Raw genomic sequence first — 10,358 nt, forward strand, 5'->3', positions numbered from 1 at the left:
GGGGGGGGGGGGGTGGAGAGAGTTTTTGCCCTATTTCTTCCTTACTAATGATACAACCACTCTTTCAGTACTTTACCCTCACTACAAATGACCAAACACACCTACCTGACACAATATTGAAGAAAAAAATTTTTCATCCCTACCTGGCCAAAATTGAAGAAAACTGCCATATCCGGACCTTACGAAAATCACTCAAATTCACCCAAAAATGACCCGTCACCAATTTTTCCAAAAAGTGATGAAAATCAATTTACCACACCTATCATTCATAAAAAATGTGGAAACGCGCCCGGATCACTACATTAAAGCCCCCAATTTCAGCTTTAAAGATTGCAAGAAAGCACACCTGAGAACAGGATTTGGAGAGGGGGGGGTGGAGAGAGTTTTTGCTCTATTTCTTCCTTAATAATGATACAACCACTCTTTCAGTACTTTACCCTCACTACAAATGACCAAACACACCTACCTGACACAATGTTGAAGAAAAACATTTTTCATCCCTACCTGGCCAAAATTGAAGAAAACTGCCATATCCGGACCTTACGAAAATCACTCAAAATCACCCAAAAATGACCCGTCACAAATTTTTCCAAAAAGTTATGAAAATCAATTTACCACACCTATCATTCATAAAAAATGTGGAAACGCGCCCGGATCACTTCACTAAAGCCCCCAATTTCTGCTTTAAAGATTGCCAGAAAGCACACATGAGAACAGGATTTGGAGAGGGGGGGGGGGTGGAGAGAGTTTTTGCTTTATTTCTTCCTTAATAAAGATACAACCACTCTTTCAGTACTTTACCCTCACTACAAATGACCAAACACACCTACCTGACACAATATTGAAGAAAAAAAATTTTCATCCCTACCTGGCCAAAATTGAAGAAAACTGCCATATCCGAACCTTACTAAAATCACTCAAAATCACCCAAAAATGACCCGTCACCAATTTTTCCAAAAAGTGATGAAAATCAATTTACCACACCTATCATTCATAAAAAATGTGGAAACGCACCCGGATCACTTCATTAAAGCCCCCAATTTCAGCTTTAAAGATTGCCAGAAAGCACACCTGAGAACAGGATTTGGAGAGTGGGGGGGTGGAGAGAGTTTTTGCTCTATTTCTTCCTTACTAATGATACAACCACTCTTTCAGTACTTTACCCTCACTACAAATGACCAAACACACCTACCTGACACAATATTGAAGAAAAAAATTTTTCATCCCTACCTTGCCAAATTTGAAGAAAACTGCCATATCCGGACCTTACGAAAATCACTCAAATTCACCCAAAAATGACCCGTCACCAATTTTTCCAAAAAGTGATGAAAATCAATTTACCACACCTATCATTCATAAAAAATGTGGAAACGCGCCCGGATCACTACATTAAAGCCCCCAATTTCAGCTTTAAAGATTGCAAGAAAGCACACCTGAGAACAGGATTTGGAGAGGGGGGGGGTGGAGAGAGTTTTTGCTCTATTTCTTCCTTAATAATGATACAACCACTCTTTCAGTACTTTACCCTCACTACAAATGACCAAACACACCTACCTGACACAATATTGAAGAAAAAAATTTTTCATCCCTACCTTGCCAAAATTGAAGAAAACTGCCATATCCGGACCTTACGAAAATCACTCAAATTCACCCAAAAATGACCCGTCACCAATTTTTCCAAAAAGTGATGAAAATCAATTTACCACACCTATCATTCATAAAAAATGTGGAAACGCGCCCGGATCACTACATTAAAGCCCCCAATTTCAGCTTTAAAGATTGCAAGAAAGCACACCTGAGAACAGGATTTGGAGAGGGGGGGGTGGAGAGAGTTTTTGCTCTATTTCTTCCTTAATAATGATACAACCACTCTTTCAGTACTTTACCCTCACTACAAATGACCAAACACACCTACCTGACACAATATTGAAGAAAAAAATTTTCATCCCTACCTGGCCAAAATTGAAGAAAACTGCCATATCCGGACCTTACGAAAATCACTCAAATTCACCCAAAAATGACCCGTCACCAATTTTTCCAAAAAGTGATGAAAATCAATTTACCACACCTATCATTCATAAAAAATGTGGAAACGCGCCCGGATCACTACATTAAAGCCCCCAATTTCAGCTTTAAAGATTGCAAGAAAGCACACCTGAGAACAGGATTTGGAGAGGGGGGGGTGGAGAGAGTTTTTGCTCTATTTCTTCCTTAATAATGATACAACCACTCTTTCAGTACTTTACCCTCACTACAAATGACCAAACACACCTACCTGACACAATATTGAAGAAAAAAATTTTTCATCCCTACCTGGCCAAAATTGAAGAAAACTGCCATAATCGGACCTTACGAAAATCACTCAAAATCACCCAAAAATGACCCGTGACCAATTTTTCCAAAAAGTGATGAAAATCAATTTACCACACCTATCATTCATAAAAAATGTGGAAACTTGCCCAGATAACTTCATTAAAGCCCCCAATTTCAGCTTTAAAGATTGCCAGAAAGCACACCTGAGAACAGGATTTGGAGAGGGGGGGGTGGAGAGAGTTTTTGCTCTATTTCTTCCTTAATAATGATACAACCACTCTTTCAGTACTTTACCCTCACTACAAATGACCAAACACACCTACCTGACACAATGTTGAAGAAAAAAATTTTTCATCCCTACCTGGCCAAAATTGAAGAAAACTGCCATATCCGGACCTTACGAAAATCACTCAAAATCACCCAAAAATGACCCGTCACCAATTTTTCCAAAAAGTTATGAAAATCAATTTACCACACCTATCATTCATAAAAAATGTGGAAACGCACCCGGATCACTTCATTAAAGCCCCCAATTTCAGCTTTAAAGATTGCAAGAAAGCACACCTGAGAACAGGATTTGGAGAGGGGGGGGGGTGGAGAGAGTTTTTGCTCTATTTCTTCCTTAATAATGATACAACCACTCTTTCAGTACTTTACCCTCACTACAAATGACCAAACACACCTACCTGACACAATATTGAAGAAAAAAAATTTTCATCCCTACCTGGCCAAAATTGAAGAAAACTGCCATATCCGGACCTTACGAAAATCACTCAAAATCACCCAAAAATGACCCGTCACAAATTTTTCCAAAAAGTGATGAAAATCAATTTACCACACCTATCATTCATAAAAAATGTGGAAACGCACCCGGATCACTTCATTAAAGCCCCCAATTTCAGCTTTAAAGATTGCCAGAAAGCACACCTGAGAACAGGATTTGGAGGGGGGGGGGGGGGTGGAGAGAGTTTTTGCCCTATTTCTTCCTTACTAATGATACAACCACTCTTTCAGTACTTTACCCTCACTACAAATGACCAAACACACCTACCTGACACAATATTGAAGAAAAAAATTTTTCATCCCTACCTGGCCAAAATTGAAGAAAACTGCCATATCCGGACCTTACGAAAATCACTCAAATTCACCCAAAAATGACCCGTCACCAATTTTTCCAAAAAGTGATGAAAATCAATTTACCACACCTATCATTCATAAAAAATGTGGAAACGCGCCCGGATCACTACATTAAAGCCCCCAATTTCAGCTTTAAAGATTGCAAGAAAGCACACCTGAGAACAGGATTTGGAGAGGGGGGGGTGGAGAGAGTTTTTGCTCTATTTCTTCCTTAATAATGATACAACCACTCTTTCAGTACTTTACCCTCACTACAAATGACCAAACACACCTACCTGACACAATGTTGAAGAAAAACATTTTTCATCCCTACCTGGCCAAAATTGAAGAAAACTGCCATATCCGGACCTTACGAAAATCACTCAAAATCACCCAAAAATGACCCGTCACAAATTTTTCCAAAAAGTTATGAAAATCAATTTACCACACCTATCATTCATAAAAAATGTGGAAACGCGCCCGGATCACTTCACTAAAGCCCCCAATTTCTGCTTTAAAGATTGCCAGAAAGCACACATGAGAACAGGATTTGGAGAGGGGGGGGGGGGGTGGAGAGAGTTTTTGCTCTATTTCTTCCTTAATAAAGATACAACCACTCTTTCAGTACTTTACCCTCACTACAAATGACCAAACACACCTACCTGACACAATATTGAAGAAAAAAAATTTTCATCCCTACCTGGCCAAAATTGAAGAAAACTGCCATATCCGAACCTTACTAAAATCACTCAAAATCACCCAAAAATGACCCGTCACCAATTTTTCCAAAAAGTGATGAAAATCAATTTACCACACCTATCATTCATAAAAAATGTGGAAACGCACCCGGATCACTTCATTAAAGCCCCCAATTTCAGCTTTAAAGATTGCCAGAAAGCACACCTGAGAACAGGATTTGGAGAGTGGGGGGGTGGAGAGAGTTTTTGCTCTATTTCTTCCTTACTAATGATACAACCACTCTTTCAGTACTTTACCCTCACTACAAATGACCAAACACACCTACCTGACACAATATTGAAGAAAAAAATTTTTCATCCCTACCTTGCCAAAATTGAAGAAAACTGCCATATCCGGACCTTACGAAAATCACTCAAATTCACCCAAAAATGACCCGTCACCAATTTTTCCAAAAAGTGATGAAAATCAATTTACCACACCTATCATTCATAAAAAATGTGGAAACGCGCCCGGATCACTACATTAAAGCCCCCAATTTCAGCTTTAAAGATTGCAAGAAAGCACACCTGAGAACAGGATTTGGAGAGGGGGGGGGTGGAGAGAGTTTTTGCTCTATTTCTTCCTTAATAATGATACAACCACTCTTTCAGTACTTTACCCTCACTACAAATGACCAAACACACCTACCTGACACAATATTGAAGAAAAAAAATTTTCATCCCTACCTGGCCAAAATTGAAGAAAACTGCCATATCCGGACCTTACGAAAATCACTCAAAATCACCCAAAAATGACCTGTCACAAATTTTTCCAAAAAGTTATGAAAATCAATTTACCACACCTATCATTCATAAAAAATGTGGAAACGCGCCCGGATCTCTACATTAAAGCCTCCAATTTCAGCTTTAAAGATTGCAAGAAAGCACACCTGAGAACAGGATTTGGAGAGGGGGGGGGTGGAGAAAGATTTTGCTCTATTTCTTCCTTAATAATGATACAACCACTCTTTCAGTACCTTACCCTCACTACAAATGACCAAACACACCTACCTGACACAATGTTGAAGAAAAACATTTTTCATCCCTACCTGGCCAAAATTGAAGAAAACTGCCATATCCGGACCTTACGAAAATCACTCAAAATCACCCAAAAATGACCCGTCACCAATTTTTCCAAAAAGTGATGAAAATCTATTTACCACACCTATCATTCATAAAAAATGTGGAAACTTGCACAGATAACTTCATTAAAGCCCCCAATTTCAGCTTTAAAGATTGCCAGAAAGCACACCTGAGAACAGGATTTGGAGAGGGGGGGGTGGAGAGAGTTTTTGCTCTATTTCTTCCTTATGATACAACCACTCTTTCAGTACTTTACCCTCACTACAAATGACCAAACACACCTACCTGACACAATATTGAAGAAAAAAATTTTTCATCCCTACCTGGCCAAAATTGAAGAAAACTGCCAAACCCGGACCTTACGAAAATCACTCAAAATCACCCAAAAATGACCCGTCACAAATTTTTCCAAAATGAAAATCAATTTACCACACCTATCATTCATAAAAAATGTGGAAATGCGCCCGGATCACTACATTAAAGCCCCCAATTTCAGCTTTAAAGATTGCCAGAAAGCACACCTGAGAACAGGATTTGGAGGGGGGGGGTGGAGAGAGTTTTTGCTCTATTTCTTCCTTAATAATGATACAACCACTCTTTCAGTACTTTACCCTCACTACAAATGACCAAACACACCTACCTGACACAATGTTGAAGAAAAACATTTTTCATCCCTACCTGGCCAAAATTGAAGAAAACTGCTATATCCGGACCTTACGAAAATCACTCAAAATCACCCAAAAATGACCCGTCACAAATTTTTCCAAAAAGTTATGAAAATCAATTTACCACACCTATCATTCATAAAAAATGTGGAAACGCGCCCGGATCACTTCATTAAAGCCCCCAATTTCAGCTTTAAAGATTGCCAGAAAGCACACCTGAGAACAGGATTTGGAGAGGGGGGGGGTGGAGAGAGTTTTTGCTCTATTTCTTCCTTAATAAAGATACAACCACTCTTTCAGTACTTTACCCTCACTACAAATGACCAAACACACCTACCTGACACAATATTGAAGAAAAAAATTTTTCATCCCTACCTGGCCAAAATTGAAGAAAACTGCCATATGCGGACCTTACAAAAATCACTCAAAATCACCCAAAAATGACCCGTCACCAATTTTTCCAAAAAGTGATGAAAATCAATTTACCACACCTATCATTCATAAAAAATGTGGAAACGCACCCGGATCACTTCATTAAAGCCCCCAATTTCAGCTTTAAAGATTGCCAGAAAGCACACCTGAGAACAGGATTTGGAGAGTGGGGGGGTGGAGAGAGTTTTTGCTCTATTTCTTCCTTACTAATGATACAACCACTCTTTCAGTACTTTACCCTCACTACAAATGACCAAACACACCTACCTGACACAATATTGAAGAAAAAAATTTTTCATCCCTACCTGGCCAAAATTGAAGAAAACTGCCATATCCGGACCTTATGAAAATCACTCAAAATCACCCAAAAATGACCCGTCACAAATTTTTCCAAAAAGTGATGAAAATCAATTTACCACACCTATCATTCATAAAAAATGTGGAAACGCGCCCGGATCACTACATTAAAGCCTCCAATTTTAGCTTTAAAGATTGCAAGAAAGCACACCTGAGAACAGGATTTGGAGAGGGGGGGGGTGGAGAAAGATTTTGCTCTATTTCTTCCTTAATAATGATACAACCACTCTTTCAGTACCTTACCCTCACTACAAATGACCAAACACACCTACCTGACACAATATTGAAGAAAAAAATTTTTCATCCCTACCTGGCCAAAATTGAAGAAAACTGCCATATCCGGACTTTACGAAAATCACTCAAAATCATCCAAAAATGACCCGTCACAAATTTTTCCAAAAAGTTATGAAAATCAATTTACCACACCTATCATTCATAAAAAATGTGGAAACGCGCCCGGATCCCTTCATTAAAGCCCCCAATTTCAGCTTTAAAGATTGCCAGAAAGCACACCTGAGAACAGGATTTGGAGAGGGGGGGGTGGAGAGAGTTTTTGCTCTATTTCTTCCTTAATAATGATACAACCACTCTTTCAGTACTTTACCCTCACTACAAATGACCAAACACACCTACCTGACACAATGTTGAAGAAAAAAATTTTTTATCCCTACCTGGCCAAAATTGAAGAAAACTGCCATATCCGGACCTTACGAAAATCACTCAAAATCAACCAAAAATGACCCGTCACCAATTTTTCCAAAAAGTGATGAAAATCAATTAACCACACCTATCATTCATAAAAAATGTGGAAACGTGCCCAGATAACTTCATTAAAGCCCCCAATTTCAGCTTTAAAGATTGCCAGAAAGCACACCTGAGAACAGGATTTGGAGAGGGGGGGGTGGAGAGAGTTTTTGCTCTATTTCTTCCTTAATAATGATACAACCACTCTTTCAGTACTTTACCCTCACTACAAATGACCAAACACACCTACCTGACACAATATTGAAGAAAAAAATTTTTCATCCCTACCTGGCCAAAATTGAAGAAAACTGCCATATCCGGACCTTACGAAAATCACTCAAAATCACCCAAAAATGACTCGTCACAAATTTTTCCAAAAAGTTATGAAAATCAATTTACCACACCTATCATTCATAAAAAATGTGGAAACGTGCCCGGATCCCTTCATTAAAGCCCCCAATTTCAGCTTTAAAGATTGCCAGAAAGCACACCTGAGAACAGGATTTGGAGAGGGGGGGGTGGAGAGAGTTTTTGCTCTATTTCTTCCTTAATAATGATACAACCACTCTTTCAGTACTTTACCCTCACTACAAATGACCAAACACACCTACCTGACACAATGTTGAAGAAAAAAATTTTTTATCCCTACCTGGCCAAAATTGAAGAAAACTGCCATATCCGGACCTTACGAAAATCACTCAAAATCAACCAAAAATGACCCGTCACCAATTTTTCCAAAAAGTGATGAAAATCAATTTACCACACCTATCATTCATAAAAAATGTGGAAACGTGCCCAGATAACTTCATTAAAGCCCCCAATTTCAGCTTTAAAGATTGCCAGAAAGCACACCTGAGAACAGGATTTGGAGAGGGGGGGGTGGAGAGAGTTTTTGCTCTATTTCTTCCTTAATAATGATACAACCACTCTTTCAGTACTTTACCCTCACTACAAATGACCAAACACACCTACCTGACACAATATTGAAGAAAAAAATTTTTCATCCCTACCTAGCCAAAATTGAAGAAAACTGCCAAACCCGGACCTTACGAAAATCACTCAAAATCACCCAAAAATGACCCGTCACAAATTTTTCCAAAAAGTTATGAAAATCAATTTACCACACCTATCATTCATAAAAAATGTGGAAACGTGCCCAGATCACTTCATTAAAGCCCCCAATTTCAGCTTTAAAGATTGCCAGAAAGCACACCTGAGAACAGGATTTGGAGAGGGGGGGGGTGGAGAAAGATTTTGCTCTATTTCTTCCTTAATAATGATACAACCACTCTTTCAGTACCTTACCCTCACTACAAATGACCAAACACACCTACCTGACACAATATTGAAGAAAAAAATTTTTCATCCCTACCTGGCCAAAATTGAAGAAAACTGCCAAACCCGGACCTTACGAAAATCACTCGAAATCACCCAAAAATGACCCGTCACAAATTTTTCCAAAAAGTTATGAAAATCAATTAACCACACCTATCATTCATAAAAAATGTGGAAACGCGACCGGATCACTACATTAAAGCCCCCAATTTCAGCTTTAAAGATTGCCAGAAAGCACACCTGAGAACAGGATTTGGAGAGGGGGGGTGGAGAGAGTTTTTGCTCTATTTCTTCCTTAATAATGATACAACCACTCTTTCAGTACTTTACCCTCACTACAAATGACCAAACACACCTACCTGACACAATATTGAAGAAAAAAATTTTTCATCCCTACCTGGCCAAAATTGAAGAAAACTGCCATATCCGGACCTTACGAAAATCACTCAAATTCACCCAAAAATGACCCGTCACCAATTTTTCCAAAAAGTGATGAAAATCAATTTACCACACCTATCATTCATAAAAAATGTGGAAACGTGCCCAGATAACTTCATTAAAGCCCCCAATTTCAGCTTTAAAGATTGCCAGAAAGCACACCTGAGAACAGGATTTGGAGAGGGGGGGGTGGAGAGAGTTTTTGCTCTATTTCTTCCTTAATAATGATACAACCACTCTTTCAGTACTTTACCCTCACTACAAATGACCAAACACACCTACCTGACACAATATTGAAGAAAAAAATTTTTCATCCCTACCTTGCCAAAATTGAAGAAAACTGCCATATCCGGACCTTACGAAAATCACTCAAAATCACCCAAAAATGACCTGTCACCAATTTTTCCAAAAAGTGATGAAAATCAATTTACCACACCTATCATTCATAAAAAATGTGGAAACGCACCCGGATCACTTCATTAAAGCCCCCAATTTCAGCTTTAAAGATTGCCAGAAAGCACACCTGAGAACAGGATTTGGAGAGGGGGGGGGGGTGGAGAGAGTTTTTGCTCTATTTCTTCCTTAATAATGATACAACCACTCTTTCAGTACTTTACCCTCACTACAAATGACCAAACACACCTACCTGACACAATATTGAAGAAAAAAATTTTTCATCCCTTCCTGGCCAAAATTGGGTTTACATAGTATTAGAAAGAAAAGGGAATTATTCAATTTGAATTGAATTATCCAATGTGTTCTTTAACACAAATGATGCATGAAGTAGCTATAAGCAAAGTTTATAGTCTAAGACCCCATTTCCAGAGATTAGATGGATCTACTTTAGATTGACCTAACTCCCTGGGGGTTCACGCTAAATAGCTGTCAGCCGGGCGGACACGAAAGTTAATTACCCCCCTAACAGCTTGTAGTAGGCGGGACGGACATTTAAGCCAGATTATCTGACAGTAATCTAGTGAGACTCTCCGCGGGGATAGATCGATCTAAAAACTCTGGGAATACAGCCTAAAGCAACGCATGCATACAGTGTTCATAATATCTCGTTTCCCAGCGTTTGAGATCGATTGTGCCCGCTATCACTACTACCGCATCGCAGGACTGGCGTTTCTGTGCAGGG

The sequence above is a fragment of the Lingula anatina genome, chromosome 2 (assembly GCF_051362555.1).
Source record: "Lingula anatina isolate TDL-2025a chromosome 2, LinAna3.0, whole genome shotgun sequence".
Classification (NCBI taxonomy): Eukaryota; Metazoa; Brachiopoda; class Lingulata; order Lingulida; family Lingulidae; genus Lingula; species Lingula anatina.